Source organism: Lagenorhynchus albirostris, chromosome 10 (genome assembly GCF_949774975.1).
Source record: "Lagenorhynchus albirostris chromosome 10, mLagAlb1.1, whole genome shotgun sequence".
NCBI lineage: Eukaryota > Metazoa > Chordata > Mammalia > Artiodactyla > Delphinidae > Lagenorhynchus > Lagenorhynchus albirostris.
This window is the reverse complement of record NC_083104.1, coordinates 19,647,328-19,661,805: the sequence shown is the minus strand read 5'-3', so window position 1 is coordinate 19,661,805 and position 14,478 is coordinate 19,647,328. Positions and strand designations below refer to the sequence as shown.

At 41.3% G+C, this 14,478-nt stretch overlaps 1 protein-coding gene across 6 annotated transcripts in view; it reads right to left on the bottom strand.

Moving 5' to 3' along the window:
- The window catches only part of FOXP1 (forkhead box P1), a 597,798-nt gene that overhangs the window by 97,182 nt on the left and 486,138 nt on the right, over positions 1-14,478 (bottom strand). Inside the window, exon 1 of one of the 6 annotated variants that reach the window (XM_060161352.1) lies at positions 10,404-10,483. The exons of the other annotated variants lie outside the window; for them this stretch is intronic. The gene's annotated coding sequence lies outside the window, so the exon portion shown is untranslated. Of the gene's footprint in view, positions 1-10,403; positions 10,484-14,478 lie in introns of those variants that run through there. 6 annotated transcript variants of the gene reach the window in all.

Below are 14,478 nucleotides of genomic sequence, written 5' to 3'. Positions count from 1 at the left end.
AGCATTTCATATTTGCAACTGTTAACACGTTTCTGCACGGGCATCTCTGCAAGGAACCTGCACGCTGTATCTGAAAGGATGATGTCTTGTTCAGATAAAACACTGACATTAAAATGACAGGCTGTCTTGGCCAAGGTTACACAAATTGTATTCAAGCGGATACCTAATGACAATGCTATGAATTCTGCAAGCTTTCTAGAATGTAATTTAGCTATTCAAAATAATCACTGCACTTGTGTTTAATTTGCAGACTACACGAGAACCATTTTGTCAGGCCCCGTAATACAAGAAGACTATTTCATGAAAAATTAACCCCCCCACACACACCAAATAAAAAGATAAGGAAAGGGGAAAAAAAAAAAAAAACAATGAAAGAAAAGACAAAACCTGTATGTCTTCTAACAGTAATATTTAACCACCTTACTTTTCTTTGGTTTCTAATCAAACATGTGACAGCAAGAAGCGAGAAGCAGTAAAGGATATACTTTGTTAAAAAGGATCTGCTGTCATCTCATGTATTACAATAAAAGGTAATAACATGTTTTGCACTTTGCCTGTGTGCCACTTAAAAAAAAAAAAAAACCCAGCAGACAATAGCTGATTAGAAGATAAAAGAATTTAAAAATCTTTCAGGGGAGCAGTAAGCAAAAGGGAGAAATGCAGTATTAATTTTATGTAACATAATGTCTTAATATGCAGTTTATCTTGACTTTTTCACATGATTTGTCCTGTCATTTGCATAGCGAGCTCTCATTCCTAATTTCACAGTCATTATGCACTGATGTCCCGATTTCTCAGCATCACTAATTTTGATGAACTAAAAAAGGTTCCTGAAGGTCAGATTCACGTACAGCGAACAGCCTCCACCGTTGTTGCGGGCATGTTTTGTGTGTGGGGATGTTTATGCACAAGTTCCACATTGTTTGGAAAACACTAGCTGGGACATTTGAAAATTTTCATTAACCCTAGTCTGGAAGGTCATCAATGAATTCTTCCTATTGCAGTGGCCTTTTAAGCATAGATGTAGACACACTGTAATTTTAAACAGATGGGCATGTCTGAATATTTTTATATGCAAACAGGGACAGATGTATATGAGTGGATAAATTATCCTTTTAAAAAGATACGTCGCAGCACGAAATATCACCAATGATTAGAACAGTGAACTTGCATTTAATCTAGGACAAACACCAAGAAGACATGATCAAAACATCTAACCACCTAGAAATTCATTCCAACTAGTCGACTCTGTCTTCATACAGCAGAAACTTTTTGAATTTTTCAATCTCTATTGGGTGCCAATCTCTATCTCTCGAGCTGCGAAAGCCAACGTATCACAATAGAAGTTTACTTTTCCTTGAGAGTTGCATCATCATACAGGGAGGTTTGATTAAGCAAACAAAAGAACCATGTTTAAGGTTTCTTTTTTCCCCTGCGTTTCTTGGATGATGTACAATATAAATATTCTTGAGCCAAATTTCTGATGGTGATGAACAGGAAAACAGACAGGAACAGGGTGGTGTTAAGATCTAAGCTGGTGATGAACGTGAAATTGACAGTGTTACAACAGAAACCATCATAGAAACAATCTCTTGCTCATAATGTTTAAAAGGACTATGGAGAGCCTATGCAAGAGAAGGGCACCAGAGAACTTCTGGGGGTGATGGAAATGCCATCTATCTTGGCTGGGGTGGTGGTCACAGAGGATGGATACAATTGCCAAAATTCTTCCGACTGTATACTTAAAATAAATGCATTTTATGTAGGTAAATTATGCTTCAATAAAACAGATCTGAAAAGTTTTAAAAAAGGACTTACATACACAGCTAATTTTTAAACCCTCATATACAGTCAACAGTTTAAATCTCCTTTTCCCAGAGTTATTTATTCAATTTTTGTTGTCACGTTACAGAACAGTAAAAGGAACTTGAGTCTCCTCTCCTTTTTCCCTTTGGACATCTCGACGGAGGTGGTGACAAGCAATCAGACGCTTAAAGCAGCAGCAGGAACAGCCAAAGGAGGGAAAGGGGCGAGAAGCCTGAGTAATCCTCCAGCCCGGTGACCGGTCTCTGAATAATCAGAAGTGGGCTCTTAGATCCTGACGGCCTTAACTTTGCTTTTCCTCTCTGAAACCACATTTTCACACAAGTTCGCTCTGAGCTTCCAAAGTGGGCTCGAGCTTCATTTATAAACATAATAAAACTAAGATTTTCCCAAAGTTCCTCCTCCAACGTGTCAGGAAAATCAGTTAAGGAAAGCTTTCGCAAACGTAGCCAAATGAACCAGAAACCATTGTGGGGTGGGAAAAGGAAAAATAAAAAATAAAACAAAAATCTGAGCACAGTGTGGGGCTTTAAATAGTTAAGAATTATAGCCTACATATCCACTGCCTTAGCTCTCGACGTCGAACTTTTTCATGTAGCTAGTCCCTCCTAATACTGGGACTCAAAGGGCAGGCGGTACCAGCGAGAGGCTATTACAGCCCACACTTTATTGCCCATTACTACTGAGGTCATTAGCGGCAAGAGTGATTGTACTGGTCTTAACCTATTGATCACTGTAACTACTATCATTTAATCCTGTGTTGAATGTCTGGAAAGCAGGTACAGGCACACAAGAGAGAGTGCTTCAGCATTGAGAAATGTGGCCAAGGCTTCGCAATTACACTTTGATTCATAAAATCTAGCCAGTGGTTTAAATCAATAGTATTTAAAACAGTCATGTGAGTTTTTAACTACAGCACTCTAATATTTATGAGCCCCTCTTTCAGAGTATTCAGTCAAAACTAAACTCCCCCCCCAATTCCATGCACCCCCTTTACCCTCCTTTAGATAAAAACATTAATTTCTGAGGTTTTGTGTGGTACGGGGCTCATGCCTTAACTAGGAGTTCAAGCTAATGCTCGATTTCTTCCTCAAATGACAATTTAAATATAATGCAAAAAAAAAAAAAAAGACCTGTATCCCCGATACTGTAACTACCTTAACTGTTTCAGTATATAGAAATGAGTATGTTTTATGAGTTAACAATGAATCATAGAAGGCAATTTATGAAGAACGGGAATGATTCTGTCTAGCTGCCTTCAGGGATCAGAAATTCAAATTAAACTTCTGGCAGACATTTAAAGAATGCTAGCATACAAAACTGAATTTAAACACACACACACAGTTAACACTCTTTAGTTGAGTTTCAAGGGGAAGTCATGAATTAAAAAAAAAAATTGGTTGATACACTGCTGATTGATACCAACTGGGTGTGGCCCACCCCAGGTGCACACAAACCTGCGAACATGGCAGCCGGACAGCTGTGCTGGGGCCATTGGGACACGGCTGCTGGTGTGGGCCTGCTGCTACCTTCCTACCAGCCACTGGGGAGATGTCCTCTGCACCAGTAAGTGCTGTTAAAAGCCCATCCAGTGCTGTGTAAATTCTGCCTGATACAGTTTTCTTTTACTTCCAAATGGTTTTATATCATCTGAACGCTAGAAGAGTATTAAAATAATATGGCTTATTTTTCTCCTCCATCCTCAACAGGGAGAGGTAGGTAAGGGGAAGGGGAAGAAAAAAATCTAAAAAGCAAACAAACAAATAAAAACACCCATAGAAACAATACTGATTTCTAATCTAGGACACAATTGGAGGAATTGGGTGGGAGGGGAGATGACACAATATAAATACTGAAAATAACATGTTATCCTTTCTTTTTCTTTCTCTTTAGTTTACACGCACGTTAATAACTCCAAGGAAATGCTGCCAGGTATAAACACACATAGATTTTTGGACCTCAGCATTTCTCATAATTGCTATGTGTACAAATAATGCAAATGAGAAGATAAAAACATTTTAAATACTGCTGTATTTCCATTTCTCTGGATTAAGAATTTAGAAACTACTTTTCATCTCTGGTTATTCACCTCGTGGATGTCCCAAGAAACTTAAGTCCCTTCTAGACCTCGGGCTGCGTTTGAATGATAACTGACCAGGTAAGGCAGTGTCACTTGGTTCACCAAATAAGAGCAAAATGAATTAAATTCGAATGCTCCAGAACATCAAAACAAAACCAGAGAAAATGGCTACACACACACACACCTATGTCAAATTTGATAGGATCACGTGGAAGCGAGCCTGTATAAAAGAAAATAAACAGCAAGCCCCCCCCCCCGATGAAAGACAACAGTTTTCATAATTAATAACCGAATGGATACAACTGATATATCGGCAAACCAAAAAGTTAGGAAGCTTCTATCTGTTCCCCATGGTGTTTAGAAAGAAGAAGAAGAAACACACACACAGACACACAAAAACCCAAAAAGCCACAGATACCATGTAAAGGAGGAAAGAAAATACATTTCTGACATAATATTTCAGTCTTCAAAAAATAAAAAAAAAAGCATGCTATTCACGTGGAAAGTATAATTCTGTTCCATTATAGAATTCTGTTTTTTTGTATAACTCTTTTAGGCTTCGCTATTTTGCCACAATACTGTACAAAGCATTAAGGCAGGTAATGGTTATTATATTAATGCAAAATCATCTAAGTAGTCAGTCATTAGCATAACTGTTCTCTCAGTAACAATACAACCACCTATTAAAATTTTAGGGAAAAAAAAAGACCTCTTTAAAATGCAATTAGCGTTTCATTTTTTATCATTTTGTTTATTACATTCTATCAAGAAAGGCTATCCTTCCTTCAGGAAGAATTGTATGGCCAAGACTTGCCTGCCAATCAGGAGTTATTTCAGGTTATCAAGCCTAATAAGCAATCCTGGCAACGCTCTCTGGGCTCTTCTTTTGTCTCTAAATTGTAAAAAGTGGCATAAATTCATATTTGTTTACAGCACGGGCATCTGTGGGACCTCCACTGCTCTCCTCTCACATTTCCCCCCACACACAAGGTTACTCCACTAGGCGCCAGCGTAACTGTTTTAGCTCTAATATCAGCTTCATTTGCATAAAAATGTAAAGTTTACATAAATTAAAACGCTTCTCCCATTAGTGACTGTTAAATACAGGAAACAGTGGACGCTACACGTGAAAATAATCATCCAATAAGCCCTGATCTTTTCAACCTAGCAACTATTATTATTATTATTATTATTATTATCTAGAAAAATGCCCCCTCTTCCTTCCTCAGTCTCTCTCTCGGAGGAGGGATGGAAAAAACTTAGTGCACGTGGATCAAACCTGCTCTGACAGTTTATATGAACAACAACAACACAAATCGTCTTTTAAGTACTGTAAAGAAGAGGAGGGGAGAATTATTCCAAGAAGGTACCTCAGAATAGACTCTACCCACAGATCTTTAGCTCTTGAAGAGAAAAAGAAGAGACCTTGGCTGCATAAGCTCCCTTACATTGAAGCATTATTCAAAAATAGTGAAAGGGAAGGCAACTGTATCCATCCTCTTTGACACACACAGATGATTAGAATAAGGAAAGACGACTTGGAGATGCAGCTGGACATCAACGGATACTGTTAAATGAAGAAAAGTTAAATGTTGATCTTTTGCCCATCGAACATTTTTCTAAGACTAAGAATTAAATGGACAGCTCTTCATGCTTTAACCAGCACAGAAAATATCACAGGGTGCTTAACTACGAAAAAAATACATCATATACATATAATTAATATATATACATATATATTTTACTATTTACTGAGATACAGGGGGGATTTTAGTTGGATTTAAACATGCAGGTAGGCCACAATTAGATCATTCCAACATTTTTAAGGCCTGACTGAGGGTGCAATCACCCTTTCTTTCCCCTTTTTTTCAGAATTATAACTTCTGTTTCTCAAATTATGTAGCTTCTCCTGCCTATTTCCAACACCTTTACCTTATCTATCACAGTTAAGCTAAGGGGTGCAAATTAGATTCTAATGGGAAAGCATCAGTTGCTTCTTCGACAATCTCACCATTCACTGATTTATTTCTAATGGAGACAAAGCCCAACCCAAAGCTCCCTATGTGATAAAGGCCAAAACATGTTCCAAAATGCCTAGTAAAATCAAGGCAAATGGGAAAGCCATGAAGACCCACACTCATGAAGTGGTGTGACAATTAGAGTAATTGTACAAAAAGCCATCTTCAGGACAAAGTGAAAGAAATTAAGCTGCCACAACAGTAACAGGTTAGATGAAAAAAATCAAAATTTAATGTATTCTCCCCTGTGTCATCTTGTTTTGTCAAGACATCAAATAGAATTGGGAAGTACAAAATAACAAGCCCTTGAGAAATCACAGAAGCCGACCTTTTTGATGTTGTTGATTTACCTTGTTCTCAGTTATTTGAACAATGATGTTTCAGATTTAAGGGCCTGATAAAGCTTAAAAATTAAAACATGATACTAAGGTATCCCAAAAAAGTGCACCCTTACATTTGGCCAGCAACTTCATTGATTCGTTGCTTTCAACCGGATTTGAAAAGGAGGCACAGTGCATGTATTCAATATTTATTTCTCTCATTCTAAATTAATCTCTCTTCAAACAGCTGTCAGGTAGGAAGAAAGACTCAGAGATTATTCCAACAGTCCTCAAGTAGAGGCCCAGTTCAGGTCTCTCCAGATAGTTCAAGTTCCCAGCATCTGTAGAAGACTGCTTAGCTAAGAGGTAGCTGAGTTTTCTCTTTTTAAAAAAGAGTAAATAAAACTGAATTTAGAATGCCATTTTTGAGGAGGGGGGAGAAAAAAAAAGTACTGCACACTTTGAAATGACTGAAACCAATGTCCAGAAATCTCATGCTATTGCCAAGAACAGAAATCTTTCATCAAAACCAAACCAAATTCATGTCTGTCCCCAAACCCAGCCATGCAGGTATACACGAAGCTATAGTCCTTCTCTGCCCCCGGAGAGCTACAGCTTATCAGCAACATAACTCCTAGTCTTATACGAAATCTTACGTACAAAGATATATAAAATCAATGTATCACAGGATAGCTTTCTCAATTTTTATGTGTAGATGGCTGCTTCTACTAGAGCATACATATGAACCAAAAAATGCAGCAGTAAAAAAACACATCTGTTTAAAAGACACTGAAAGTAAATAACCTAGTATTTACAAGCACTAGTAGAATTTGTAAGATCTGGACTAGTTAATAACTATTAAATGACTGTAACTCCTTGTCATCAAATTCATATGCATTTTAACACATAACACACACACCAGACACTATGTATTTATTTACTCCAACCTTCTCTGGTCAACTGTTGCTGCCTCATCCCTCGCTAATAAATCACAAAGAACTACCTGCAGTGGACTCGCATTATTCTATTTGCCAAACTCCTAAGAGGATAGTTTTAAGTTTCCCCTTAGTGGTGTTCATCTACAACTAAGCCACAGAGTAAAATAAATTTCTTCAATCTCCTTTTCTTGGCCAAATTTTATTCACATTTTAGTTCAAGCTAAGAAGCTCGTCACACTACCGTCTCCTGATTGTCTCAGTAAAACCCTGTACCACCAGCACACTTCTGCCACCTTACTCAGCTGAGATAAATCTGAAATCACATTGCTTTTAATTAATCTGGATTTTAATTTCACTGTCTCTTGCAATTGTGTGGAGGTTGGCTGAAAAGTTTGCAGAACTGGTCAGCGTCATGAAAGAGTTTATCTTTCAAGTGACAGCTCCTGTCAACTTGCAAATACAAGGCAGTGATGGCGAGGGTTTTGTTTTTACAGTACATTTGACTGTAAACAAACAAACAAACAAAATTCAGGCCAACCACTCCTATCACAAGCTTTCCGATAATTTATGGTTTACCAGCTGAGCAAGGTTACGCAACACTGCATGCCTTTAGATGCATTACTTCAGCTAGTTGAGATTTAATTAAGATCACAGCCTCTAAAATCCCTGTCAAATGAAAATTCAGAGAAGACAATACACTATATAGCCTCTTGCAGAATGTTTCCATTCCGTCCTCTGGAAAAATATGAGTTAATCCGCGTTTCTATGGCTGCAGACAAAAGTTCACTAATTTTGTTTTCTTTTGACACTTAGGTTGTTTTCTATTGTATGTCATGAGATCATTCCCTTCCAGGGAGGGAAGAAAAAAATCGAGAGTGAAACACGTTGCAGAAACTGCCCTTGACATTATTATCCGACATTAGCATAGCTTAGCTATGATGTCATCACATCTTCATATAATCAGCCCATGCTTAGGAGAGTTTCATTTAATGAAATATGTTTATTTAAAAACACAACACAAATGGGAAGCCTACCTTTCTTGAATTACTCAGATTAAAGAACTGACATGTTACGCTCCTCATTTCCTTAACTGACCAACTTGTTAACAAATGAGCTGCACATATGGGTAGAAAAGAAAGTTCTAGAGGCAAATAAGAGAGCATAAAGCCCATTACTTTCATACTATAAGCAGTCCCTAGGGTAAAATATATATATATATTGTTAATAGATTTCTTCTTATAGATTGCTCTCTCTTCTTTTAAAGAAAAAATTTATCATCATGTGGTCCTTTACCTAGTCCAACGTATTTTTATTTGCATCAGCTTAATATCTGGTTGCTTATCTCACGCCTTAGAAATGACAGGTGCTCATAGTCTTACTCCTGACAGGCCACTACACAAATAACTGTCTTGCCTGAAAGGGCTAATGCAGTACTAATGAACAATAAATCAACTTTGATTATCAAGTGTCAGCCCAATCCGTTTTCAGTTCAGCTCTATCACATCCTAGAGTAAGTCAGCCAGTGTCTCTGGGTAGGCAGTCTGTATTTTGGTTTCATTTTTACACACTTTCCACTGAAATGTGTCAGGCAGCTACAAAGAATCACGTAAATAGAAGTAGACCTTTTTTCAATGTAAGCGAAGGGCATCAATTAGGAGAATGTGCTTCAGCCTTCATTCGGTTTACTTAGTGACGGGTCTTAATATTCGAGAAAGCTTTGTATGCTTTTAAACAACAATAACAGCAACAGATCCTAAACTAGAATCTTAATGTGATCCTGTTTAAGGTTTCTGACAATGACATGCTAGCTTGAACACTTTACCACATAAACCAGCTCTGACCGAGCATTCCTCTTGGAAAATCTATTACAAACAAATGGAAAAAAAAAAAAAGGCATTAAAAAGGCCGCCTCTAAAATAAAAACTTCACTCGATTTGAAGTTAAAAAAAAATGGCTTCTTTAACACTGACTTCCTAATAAAATAAATGCAACTTATTTTTTTCTTAAGCAGATTAGTCACTGATAGTATGAGTCACATTTCCTGTTATTAGGCTTAATTTTTCCCCCAAACGTGTCACTTTCAGAGTGTTGGAATCTATGGAAATTAGGTGATTTGCATTTTTAAATTGGCTTGATTAGAACATTTGGTCTGTGTGGACAAGAGTATAAAATTATTAGATATTTTACTCCGAACCGGCAGGCCCTGAAGGAGTTAATCCCAAAGAGGAAAGAGTCTATATGTACTTTGCTCTAAAACTTTACCACCCACTTCCTAAAGGTCCCCTCCTTCCCATCACGACACTTGGGCGGGGGGAACCAAGAAAGTCTCGTTTCCACTGACCGTCTTTCAGGCAGTTCTGACAGTTGAGGTAGCTACAGTCAAAGCCGGTTCGGATGGGAGCACCCCCTGACAATTCCTCAGTCTGCTGCGCGTCCTAACCCAAAGCCCACTCACTACTTAATTAACCAGCAAAGTAATACAACACAGCTGAGACGTCCAAACCTGCCTGAGTGTCCCTCCGCCAGCCTGCCCTTTTCTGTGTGCGGCTTTATTCGTCCCCCTCCCCCCCCCCCGTGACTGTGTGTGAACTCCTTGAATTTGAACAGCTAAGCTGAAAATAGCCTAGACAGATATAGAAACAAACTATCAGCAGCAAAGAAACATCCACACGGGTTACACTGAGATGGAAGGCTCCTTGTATATGTCACACGCTCTGAAAGTGACATAAATCACACCCCAGAAACGTCCCCCGAATGGAGTGATGGCGAGGGCTTTACCAAAGTGGCTGCCTGAAGGCCAGAACGTCAGAAAACCAGTAGCAAACGAAAAAAAAAAAAAAAAAAAAAGAGCGAGCAAGCGAGAGCGCGAGAGCAAAACACAAGCAGGACTTCCTTCAACTCTCAACTACACCCCACCCATAAACATTTTAAAAAAGGGAGAGCAAGAGAAAAACGGGGGGGGGGAATCTCTCTCTTCCAGGACCCACAGGCCTGGAGCTGCTTCTTCCCACCCCTCCACTCCCTCCCCCCGCCTCCACTTCCAGAGCGCAACTCCCACCCAAGTTGATAAACAGCGATGGTTATTATTATTATTTTTTTTCCAAAAGACTCAACTTAGAAACCCTCGGGCGCCCCTGCCTTCCCCAGCGAGGCCCCAGGAAGCTGGCACCGCGGAGCCCGGGGAAGGAGAGCAGAACGGCAAAGATCAATCACAGGGACCAACCTGACACTCTCCATGTAGCCGCCAGGCGCGCGGAGCCGGCTCAGGGCGCCCGCGCGGGCCGGGCGTGGGGTCCGGCGGCCTCGGCGTGCAGGCGGACTGCACGCGCGCAGGGGCGCTCCGGCTCGCGGGCTGACAAGACGCGCCGCGCCGCGCCCACCCGCCCCGCCCTGCTCCACCAATCACAACCCGCCTCTAAACACCCCGCGCCGCGCCGCGCCCCACACAATGGGCTCCGCGGCCCGCGCCCCGCGCCCGCGCCCCCCGGCCCCCCTCCGCGCGGCAGGTGAAATCACGCTCTGCTGAATCCCGGCTTTTGTTTCGGGAGCAACTCCGCTTAATTGCTGTTAACCCTTTGACCCGCCTCCGGCTGACGTCTGGGAAGCCGGGCGCGGCGCGCATCTCTCCCTCCGGCCGGGGCTGCCGGGTCGGGGCTTTTTGGTGGGGCGGCTGTGTTTGTTTCCTCTTGGAAACTGACAAAGAGTTGTCCCGGCCTTTCAGAGCAACCCGAGCGGCCACGCAGGGGAACCGGCGCGTCCGGCGCACACCCCGACTGCTCGGAGCAACTGTTTAGAATCGGAAGGGGATGCGGGGCTCAAAGGCAGCGCAGGAGAACTTCCTCGAAAACGGCCTTTGCGGGAGAACTTTCGCTTCACGTCCCTGGTTTAACCCAGCTTTGGCCTCTTTTATTTCCCCCCTTTTCTTTCCAAGAGCCGGGTTCGCCGGAGTGTGCTTGTGCGCACAGAGGAAAACGAACCCGACACGGGGGTTGAAATAAATAACAACCAACGTACCTCGTTGCTGAACCAAGCTCCTTGCCCTCTAGAACGACAGCTGCTGAAGCAAGCATCTGCCACTCTTTCGCTAAGAAATAATTCTCTAAATTCCGTTCTTATTTATACAACAACATCAACACAGGCTACTCTCCATGAGCACTTGAAGATGACCTCTATTAGTCACTGCTCCTTAATGCTGTTTAAAGCTGAGTACAGTGTGAGGAAAAAAAAAAAGTCACCAATAGTGTAAACTTGGTGGGCTCAACTGGCCCGATTTCGGTGCCAGGTTAATTTAGTCATTTTCGGCAGCTCTAGAATCACTTCTCTAATTTACCCTTGTTCAATTTAGGGGAACACTTTTTGGCCTATACTTACAAAACAAACAAACAAAACTCTAACTTTTAAATTATTTTTCTTAAAAATATTCGAGGAAAGGTAGTCGTGACATTAATGATTACGTATTTTCCCTCAATTAAAAAAAAAAAAAGGCCACAAATCCTACTCCACTAATTTCAGTTTTACTTGAAAGTATTTTTCCATTTGAGGTGTTAACGCAGGTTACTACAAACCAGAAAGCATATTGATAGTATTTCCGATCAAGCAAATGCCTGAATTTCAATCAGGTCAGCTCGGGAGCAGACAATTCCCCCATTAATCCGCCAGCAAAAGAGACAAAAGCGCCAGTTGACTGTCAACTTATGATCAGATGTTAAATGGGGTGCAGCACTGATCGAGCTCCACCCTAAAGTGTTTTTGTGTCAGAAAACAAATTTATTAATGGAAGTTTTTCAGGTCACAAAAATGTGACCCCACCCTCTCATGAATATTCAACAGAGAACCAAAGCATTCTTTTTTGGGGAGAGGGGCCTTAAATCTGCCAGTGTACCATGAATCAGTAGAGTTCTGACTCTTAAAGAGACAAGGCCCTCCTTCCCTAGGGGCTGGCAGGGCCCCAAAGACAGGAAATAAAAATATAGGAAGTTCTCTCCAACCAAGGCACAGGGAGAGAGGAGAAATGTTCATTTCAAAAATCCACATTTTTTTCAAAGGTATTAAAATTCATTAGAGATTTAACGTCTGTGAACAACATCAGGGTGCCCTTTAAAGAAGCAATTCTTTTTTTTTTTTTTAAAGACCATTTCTTTCAGAGGCATCCATAAAACTCAAGCATGCTTTTACAAGTTGGCCCACCTCCTTTGCAGGTCTCCGTTTGTAAGCGAATTGTCTCTGGGAGCATCCAAACAAGCAAACAACAAACATTACAGAAGCTTGTGACCCAGCTGTGGAGTCCAGCCTCACACAAAATAATTAGAGAGTGATGCAATGCGGTGCTTACACAAATACTAAATTGCATGGTGGTGGCGTTAAGCACCATGAGACCACAGAGCAGGGGGAGATGAGTGGATCAGGAGAGGTCTGGGAAGGCCCCTTGGGGAGGTGGTGTTTCGAGGACTGATGGTTTGGATAAGGGGGGAGGGGACAAAGTAACTTAGCAAAAGCAGAGGCCACCTGGAGCCCTTCCCACCCTCTCTCCAAACATGACATGGTGACTCAGAGGCTACTTCTAGGCAAGGAAATGTACCATCAGAGATAAACCTGGATAAGTTTTATAGGCCCAGGCCATTTTGATTAACGCTCCCAACGCATTTTGGTTATTTGGCCCAGGCTCAGTCCCTAGCCAGGGAACCAGATCCTACAGGCCGCCACTAAGAGTTCGCATGCCGCGACGAAGATCCCGCGTGCCTTGACTAAGACCTGGCGCAGACAAATAAATATTTTGAAAACAAAAAACTTAAAAAAAAAAAAAGATCTCTTTCCATGTGGTCCCTGTCTACCTGCCCTGTGTCTGGGATTCAGTGAGAACTGGAACTTTCAATGGCTGGAATCCAATATAAATGTTACAAGGTGCAGTGATTTAGAAGACTAGTCAATGCCATTTGTTCTATGAGTGCCAGGTCATTTTGGAAAGCCTGGGTCAGAAAGGCCAAAAAATAAATAAAATAAAAATAAAAGCAGCAGCATTTGGACATGTGGATTGCGGGAGCTTTAGAAAAATCTGGATTGAGGGGCAGGCTTATTTAGAATGGGTTACTCAGCCACAGGGGTTCATTTAGTTGTCACAATGTGAACAGAAATTGCAATCCCCATTTTACAGAGGAGGGAGCTGAAGTTCAGAAAGGCAAAGTGATTTTTATTTTTCTTTTCCCTGTCTAAGAATCAAACACACCCAGCTCCACGGGCCACAAGGGGAAGCAAGACACTGAATAGTTCCAGAAAAAGAGAGGCCATGATAATATAAAATGAATACCTGGGGGGGGGGGGAAGGGCTAATGTTGAAGGAAGAGTGAAGGAAATGCTAAATACCCTACTGAAAAATATTTTTGATGCCCACATCCTAACACCCACAACAGATACAGCCCTTGTTCAAACACCACATATTAAGAAACCTGTCAGTTGCTAAATGAGTCCATTGTGCAGCTGGCTGTGTACTTAAGAACAGATTACTATGATCCCACACCAAACTCTAACCACCAAATAACACACCTGGGACTCAAATCATGTATTTTATTTGGTTCTGCTGAGCCCTAGCCTTGAACGCAGAAGAAAGTGAAAGGTTTTACTGCCCATTCAGAGCTGAGAATGTAGATAAGATGTATTCAACGCAGAGTCAGAAGGAGCATCTTGTCGGGACGTTATTCCCACACTTTGATGGATGGCATGGCCAAGGAGGAGACACCAGCCACGGTGCTGGGCCCACGTGGTCCTCGGCTCCAGCCGGAGCTGCTTGGCAATCACGAGAAAAAGGGCATGTAAATGGGCACTGGCTCACATATTTCTAAGCAACACTGAGAGCGAGACACCTCCCCAGATAAAGTCAGTTATCTCTACCAAGGGATGAACAGTTTGATGGGTTGAAAAAAATCAACTTGCTTATGAGGGTCAAAATCTTTTTCTTGTTTTCTTTTCTTTTTTTTTTTTTTTGGCTGTGCTGTGTGGCCTGCAGGATCTTAGTTCCCCGACCAGGGATTGGACGTGTGCCCCCTGCGGTGGAAGCGTGGAGTCCTGACCACTGGACCGCCAGGGAATCTCAAGGGGCCAAAATCTTAATTCAATTCCCCATCTTCTTCTAAACAGCCCTTCCTTGAACACTTATTTCCTTTCTTTTTAACCATTCGTTTCGTGGAGTACCCAGAACATATTCTGAAACGACAACTTAAAGAGATTCAACCAACTGACCCTGTTGCTAGAGGAGAACACACTGAAAGAGCAGGACTACAGAATTTAGGCCCCTTACCCCAGAA